The 8,251-nt window shown below is 29.8% G+C and overlaps 1 long non-coding RNA gene across 1 annotated transcript; it reads left to right on the forward strand.

The window, feature by feature from the left end:
* The first annotated feature begins 4,624 nt into the window (after positions 1-4,624).
* On the forward strand, positions 4,625-6,879 carry LOC108482119 (uncharacterized). The gene is made up of 3 exons (XR_001870830.2): positions 4,625-5,218; positions 6,259-6,409; positions 6,502-6,879. It is a non-coding gene; the product is annotated as an uncharacterized LOC108482119 (long non-coding RNA).
* The last annotated feature ends 1,372 nt before the right edge of the window (positions 6,880-8,251 follow it).

The following is an 8,251-nucleotide window of genomic DNA, read 5'->3' on the forward strand; positions in this document are numbered from 1 at the left end:
ATTTATCTTATTTAAAATTGGTTATTCTGTTTTGGTTTTGTTGGATTGTTTCGGACATTTTGGGGACTGTTTTAAATTTTTGGGACTGTTTGGTTTTGAACAATTGTTTATTGTTCACTATCGACAAAACTTGGGATTTTAAAAATACGACTCATGCTTTCCAAACTGAATTTATCTAAGTTTTCCGCTACAGTTAAATGCATTTTGAAAGTATAAGTTTAAATAATGAAAATTAACAAACTAAATAAAAGGATATTTTCATTAAAAATAAAACGAAATTCTTTTATTACAATTTGGCGTTGTTTCTTCAAGTCTAAATAATTTTTTATTTTACAAAGAGTATCATGGTAGCTTCTCCAGATCTGGCAATAACGTCTAGACTGGGTTTGGGGTGTTACAATTCTAATTGTTAACAATATTATTTTTTGTTAAATTTATTGTTGTGACATTTTGAAATTATATATATATATCCATTTGGTAGCAATATAACTAAAAAATGACATTGTAATGAACCTAAATTTAACAAAATAATCTTAATGATGTTAAAAATTGGACTTGAATTTTGAAATCTAAAATGTAGGGAGACTAAATTCCTAGAAATAAAAATATAGGGATTAAATTCTAAATTTACAAAGAGTATAAAAACTTGTGATATTTTTTAACTAATTTATATTATCTGTAAAATATAATTAATTTATTTTGGTTTAAATTTCAGTTTTATTTAGATTTATTTTAGATTTGATATGAATGTATTAAATTATCAATCTAATTGTGTGTTGCAATGATAGATTAGAGTTATAGTTATTTGGATTATATTGATTGTAATTGTCTAAAAGATTTAATAAATTTGTCTTTTTTGGGAGGGATACATTGGGCTTATCTCTTTTATAATTTTCTTCTGACTTATAATAACCTCTTTTGGAGAATTTTAAATTTTTTTTTTTGAGTGTTAGAGAGTTTTAATTTTTTTCATCATTGTTGGAAAATAAAAGTCGAAAAGCTTTTAAATTGTTTTGATTTTTTTAAAAATTTTATTCACTTTTAAAAAGGAAAGATAAAATTAAAAATATTGAAAGCTAAAAGAAAGTTATTGTTTTTTATATATATAAATGCAATATCAATAATATTAACTACAAATTTTGATAGAGTTATCCATTCCACCGTCATTTTTAAATAAAATTGTATAAGGATTCAGTGTAATAAAATTAAAATAAAAATGATTAAATTTTAAATTTTGAAGAATATATATATTTAAATATATAATTTTTAGTTCACATTATTTCCTATTAATCTCTATATTATACATAAATTACAAATATTTATTAAATAGTAATGACATTATCGAAAGTAAATTGTTCGAAGATAAAACTCGCTTAATAAGCTTATCAATAAAAGGACGTGGCCTAAGAATAGATTTTTGTGACATGCTTGTACCAAGTATTTCAAAGACTTACAGGCCTGAATTGATTAATTGAGGAGGCACCAAGTCATTTAGGGATAAGGATAGTAAGGGTGTCATTTAGCTCCAGCATACGACCAAGTTCAAAATTTTGAATGATATACAACATCTTTGGAAAAAGAAGGGGTGAAGACCATCAAGCCTATGGTTTGAATGAGCAAAGAGCTGTCCTAATTTCCAAGGGAGAAAGAGGGCGACAATGGAGGTTCCAATCCTTAAGGGAAAGTGAAGGTCGGTTCATAGGAGGAGGCAAGAGATGAGAGTCTGAAAATGTCCGTTCAGTAGAGAAAATACTAGCAAAATGAAAGTTGATTAAGCTTGCAATTCTGTGAGGGTCGGAATTAACATTACCCATGTTGTCGGAGAGACCATAAATCCAATTTGACTTCCATGTGAAAGAATTTAGTATTTCGTTCACCTTAAAAAATCCAGCCAACTCTAGATTCCATTGCCCAAAGTAATTCATTAAATTCAATGGAAAGGTTAAGGAGGAAATCATTAGACTGAATAGTAAGCTCTCTTTGAATACCATAAACCTAGCTCAGAGACGCCTTTTCCGGGCGAAAACGTTACCAAAGACAGCTTTATTCGATTCTTTAAGAGCAAGTGAGCTTTAGAGGATTGAGTGATTATAGGAGCTATTGAAATTATTCCAACTATTAAGGATAAGATTTGTAAAGTCCGGATGGCTGAACCATATCAGCTGGATTTTTGTCCAAAATGGGGATCGGACATTTCAAGAATGAGGAGAATATGGCAGTGATCAGAATGAGTACCAAAGTTTCCATTTGAGGATTTGCAAGAGCAAGATCAAATCTTTCTTGAATGAGATTAGTACCATCTCTTATGTTCGACAAGTAGAACAAGGACCTGTAAAACCCAAATCAATAAGGTTACAAGAGTTCAGAAAATTATGAAATAAAGATAACCTATTAGAGTTAACTTGGAGCCCACCTCTTTTACCATGAACAGAAATAGCTTCACTAAAATCACCCACAAGAAGTTAGGGAAGATTATAAGAATTAGCAACATAAATAAGATTATCCCACAAAATAGTACGTTCATGTAAATAGCAAAGAAAAACCAGCAAGTATTTGAAGAGAGTACCTTCACAGTTGCATGGATTTCTTGTTCAGTGTTAAAGATAATGTCGATGGTAATGCGGTTTGAGTTCCACATAATCCACATACCTCCCTTATTGTCAATAACAGTAGTGTCTTCCTAAGCATTAAAAGGCATTTTGTTGATGATACGGGGAACATCAGTTCCTTTTGCTTTAGTCTCGGTAATGACAAGGATTTTAGGATGATGAATTTTGACCAAGTCTTTATCAGTAATAAAGTTGTGATGCCTTGCACCACAATAATTCCAAAGATAGACATAGAATGGTTAGTATGGATAACTCTAGCACGATCAAGACTATCCGGAAAATCATCCATCTCCATCCGAATTGGCTAAAGTATCATCTTGTAAATTAGAAGCTGGTTTTCCCGAGTCAAGAGGTGGCTGAATAGAAAACGAAGGCAATGCAACCCCTCCCTGACGACAACTCGAAAGATCAGAAACTTGTATTCTGGAGCATGAATCTCGAAAGGTTGAGCTTCTAGCTGGTAAATTGAGATACGATTGAGCCAAATTGGGAGACAGGTTTTTCTTGATCGATTGAGAAATGTAGGTCACTGGTGCCGGATGAATCAAAGCTGGAATCCTTCTCAAGATGTTCGGGTGGAGACAGCCCTGGGAGTTTTCTCGTGTTGAAGTGGCCTGAAACTTCCCTTGGGGATTTGAAGATTGATCTCTCCAACCTAAGGCTTGTTCGATCTCCATTATAGCCATCTTCAGAGGGCCGTGAGGCTGGTTGGTGGTGAGAAGTGAGTGGGAGAGGAATTGTTGTTGTGAGGCATTGAACATTTCCCATAGTTTGTCAGACCTCTGTTTTCTTTTCATGCAAACTCGCATTCGTTGGCTCGCGCTCATCTTCCTTTATTTATTCAATCTAGCTTCAATTACACATTCACTAAACTTAATTTTGCAAATCTTCAACATATTTCGCACAATTTCAACAATGATATTTAATATAAAAGAACAAAAACGGTGCGAAAAATTTACCATAATAATTTATTTTACTTTTCAACTTTATAAAAATTTGTTTTAACCTTTTATTTAATTTTCCTTCTTTTAACTTTTAAATTTTAGCTTTTTCATCAAATCACCATCCAAAAATATAGGAAAATATATTAAAATATTTGTAAAAATAAAAAAAATATTATAAATTTTAACTTTAAAGGTGTAAAAGCTTTCAAACTTTTTAAAAAATGTAATTAAGTCCTTGCTTTTTTTTTACACTCAATTGGATACTTCAACTTTTAAAATGCATAAAAAAGGTACTCAAACTTTTTCAAAAAAAATTAAACCCTTGCTTTTTTTTTTGGCACTCAATTGGGTACTTGAACTGTCAAAATGCATTAAAAAGGCCCTTTGACCATTAATTTTAACAGTTGATCGTTAAAGTTAATTGCGCCTATTTTTTTTTTTAGTTAAAGCCACCCTGTACCACAATCACGGTGTGACATATGGTAAAAAAATTATAAAAATAAAAATCAATAAAAATTATAAAATTATTAAGTTTTAACAAATATAAAAATTTATTAAAAATTATAAAAAATCATAAAAATAATTAAAAATATAAAGAATTGTCAAATTTTATAAAATAAGTAAAATGCATCAAAAGACCCTTTAACCATTAATTTTAATCTGTTAAAGTTAAAGTCATCACTAATCATAACATAGCGTGACATGTGGAGAAAAATAATAAAAAGTAAAAATTAATAAAGTTATAGAAAAATTATAAAATACTTCTTTTAGTACGATATTTATTATAATTTTTTACTTAATTTTATATTTCTTTACATTTTTATAATTTTCTTATGACTTCATAAAATTTTATAATTTTTCTATATTTCTATATATTTTATAATTTTTACTATTTTTATAAAATTTTACGATTTTCATAAAAATGATATTTTTTATTATTTTCATGATTTATTTTCTTCTAAATAGAAAATAAAAATAAAGTATTAAAAATAATACCATTTTTAAAAACATTTAATTTATAATTAATTAATTTATTTTTATTCTTTCTTTTCTTTTAAGTTTTCTTTCCTTCTTTATTTTTTCTTTATTTCTTTCTCCTTTTCCCTCTTTTCTCTCTTCTTTCTTTTCTTTTCTCTTCTCCCAACCTTACCCGTCGCTCCTCTAAACTACCACTGACGCCATTCAACCTCCGCCAATAGAAAGCCACTAAAGTGATGCTCCTTGTCCTCTATTCACTTTTCTCGCATTAAATTTCCTCAAACTCAAACCAAAACCTTCAAAAAAAATCCAACAAACGTTTGAAGAAAAAGAAATTTAATCCACCGTTGTCCACCGTTAGATCGATCCCATTTTTCGATATGATGTTCTTCTCCATCCAAGGAAGCTTTTCACTATTAGGATTGTCAAATAGACATCTCAAACCCCTTAGACCGGTCAAATCCAAATGAGTTATGTTCTCTCTTTTCCTCTCTTCATTGTTCTTCTCCTCTTTTTTTTTTTTTATTTCCTTCTTATTCTTCTCTATTTCTCTTGCAGAATCTTTGGTTATTCTCGATTGGGTTTGGGGCTGTGATTTATGGGTTGAGGAGGGAGGTGTTAAGACGTTGAAATTTATGGATTAAAAACATTATAGTGGAGTTTCGGAATTTGAAAGGCATTTTCTAGGTTGTATCTAACCTGTTTTGGAACTTATGAACATTTTGTATCATCGAAGATCATGTATAGTGTTACAAGTTGTCATTTCTTGAGCTTTTTATTTTGGAGCTTTAAGATCTCTTTTTTTCAACAAAATTTGGTGAATATGTTGATTTCAAAAAAAAAAATTTACGGTTTTAGGCCAATTTTTTAAAAAAGTAGAGAAATAGATTATTTTTTTGAGAGAAAAAGCAAAAACTTTCACCCTCTCTCCGGCCAAGTCAGTTGAAAATGTGTCCTACAAGGGGAGTTTTTACCATTAAAAAAAAGAAAATTATTGTAAGTCGTTGGATTTTCGATGGTTAGAAAATCACAACCGTTCATTTTCTAACTATTGGGACCCACAACAACTTTTTTTTTTTTCTCTAACGGTAATTTTTTTCCTATATATGCCCTTCTTATTTTTTTTTTTCATTTAATCTTATTTTCTCAATTCTTTTAATTTTCTCAATCCTATTCATCTATTCTCTTAATTCTTTCAACTATTTTATTCTCAATTTTTTCATTCAATTTCTCTCAAATTCTTCTTCTCTCAATTTTCGATTTTATAATTTCATTGATTTTATTTTATTTTATAATTTTAATAATGTCAATGTCTCTAATTCGCTTTGTATCACAAACACATTTCATTTCGTAGTCCAATTACAAATGATAAGAAAATCTTTTATATTTTTTATTTTAATTAATATAATTATTCAGTTGTTACTATTATTTTAAATTTTTTTATGTTTATATAATCATAACAAAGATTGAATTATCGAGACATATACACATAATTTAAGTGCAAAGGCACCGTGTATTATTGAACAACACTTGAAAGAAGTGAGATTCTTGCACTCTCTAGTATGCTTGATAGGATTAAATTGTAATGTTGTAATGTTGCTTCAAATGAATCCAAGTTGCATAATGTTTGTTTAACTTGTCAACTTGGGAAGTCGCATAAACTTCCCTTTTCTGATTCCAAAACTGTGTATTCTTCTCCTTTTGAGCTTATTGTTTCTGACTTGTAGGGATCTACCCCTATGTCTTCAGAAGGGTGTTTCTATTATATGTCTTCAGAAGGGTGTATATGATACACTTGGCTTTATTTGTTGAAGAGCAAATCAAAGGCCATTGACAAATTTCCACAGTTTTAAAAACTTATTGAAGTTCAATTTGGCTGTAAGATTAAAGATTTTCAGAGTTTAGGTCTTTCCAACAAGCTCTCTCTTAGTTGGGTATTTAACATCGGTTATCTTGTCTTCACACCTCAGAAAAGAATGGCTTGGTAGAGAGGAAACACATACATGTTGTAAAGATTGGTCTTACCTTTCTAGCACAAGCCTCTTTACCTATGCATTTGTGGTCACATGCATTCTTCAGTGATGCTTACCTCTTCAACAAGTTTCCTACTATCGTGATCTAAAGAAAGGCCCCCTATGGGAAGTTGTACAAGGTCCACCAGATTACATGCAACTAAGAGTTTTTGTATGCAATTGCTACCCTTACCTCAGACTATACAACAAATACAAGCTGCAATATAGGTCCAAACCTTGTGTTCTTATTGGTTACAGTCTAATTCATAAAGGCTAGAAGTGCCTTAATGAAACTGGCAAGATATTTATGTCAAGGCATGTGATTTTTTATGAAAATCTTTTTCCCTTTGCTCCTATTATCAAGTTAAGAATATGCTCTACTTCAAACAGTAATTATGCTTTTCTGCATCAGAAGTCTTGTGTTCCACTATTGTCTCCCTCACACATTGGATTAGATGGTCATTCTTCTAGTTTTTGTAAGGGCTATTTTGATGACTTAGGGTTAGCTGCAAGCATGTGCTATCTATTATGTTAGGATCAACTGCAGGACTGTCCTCACAGGTCTCTTTCAGCTTCTCCTAGTGTTCCTCCTCCTGATGTGTTTTTGGAGCAACCTGTTGTTGATAAACCTAGAGGTGCAACTAAGATTTCAGTGGTTGATTCACCTGCAACAGTTCCATTAACTAGTTCACCCTCTCTACATGTCCGTGTCAACACTTATATATCTAATGCAGACTAGATCCAAGAATGTGATTTTTAAACCCAAGGTATTTTTAATACGACTGAGTGAGCAAGAACCTTTAATCATTGAAGAAGCATTTACTAGTAAGAAGTGAACCAAGGCTGCTCAACAAGAGTTTAATGCTCTTATCAAAAATCAAACATGGTACTTAGTTCCTTTACCTACAATGTCACATCACGAAAATTAGATTAGTAGAATTGGACTTTAGATTATGGGTTGAGAGAAAAATTGAATTTTGTTTCATAGGAATTAAAATAGGATAAAATAAATAATTAGTTAATAATAATAATAATAATAATAATAATAATTTAATTAAATAACTATAGTATTAATAATCGGGCATTAGTAAAAAAAAAAAAAAATAATAATAATTAATTTGGAATAGCGGTTAAAGTAGAAGTTAAATGTGTAAATTAAGGCTACTAGTTAAAAATGGAGCTATTAGAATAAGGGAGAAATAGGAGAAGATTTAGAGGGCAAATAGCTCAATTTTAAAAAACAATTTGGTTGGTTATAAAAGCCACTTGTCATACAAGCTCTCTCCATTTCTTTTTCATTTTTAAATTTTGTTAGATCTAAATTGGAGAATTTTATCTCAAAAATTTATACATCTCTTATATTTTCTTGTCATCCAAACACTCTTTATTATTTCAATTTTACAAGAAAATCACTCTTTCTTCTCTAATTTCTCATCTAAACTTATCTGGTTTTTGCTCAATTTGTACAAATTCGTGGAGGTTTTCAAATTAAAGGTAAATCTATTATTTCCTTATGTATTAAATTTTTATTAGGTGTTTTAAATTTGAATTTTCATATATCTAAGCAAGAAAATTAAAGTTCCATGGTTTTAAAGCTATCTTCGCATAAAAATAGTGAATCTCATAATAAAGAGCTAAAAGATATTTTTAAAATGATTTTAAGTATATTTTGACGAGATTAAGTGGTTTACAAATTCAATTTAACAAA

Source organism: Gossypium arboreum, chromosome 1 (genome assembly GCF_025698485.1).
Source record: "Gossypium arboreum isolate Shixiya-1 chromosome 1, ASM2569848v2, whole genome shotgun sequence".
Classification (NCBI taxonomy): Eukaryota; Viridiplantae; Streptophyta; class Magnoliopsida; order Malvales; family Malvaceae; genus Gossypium; species Gossypium arboreum.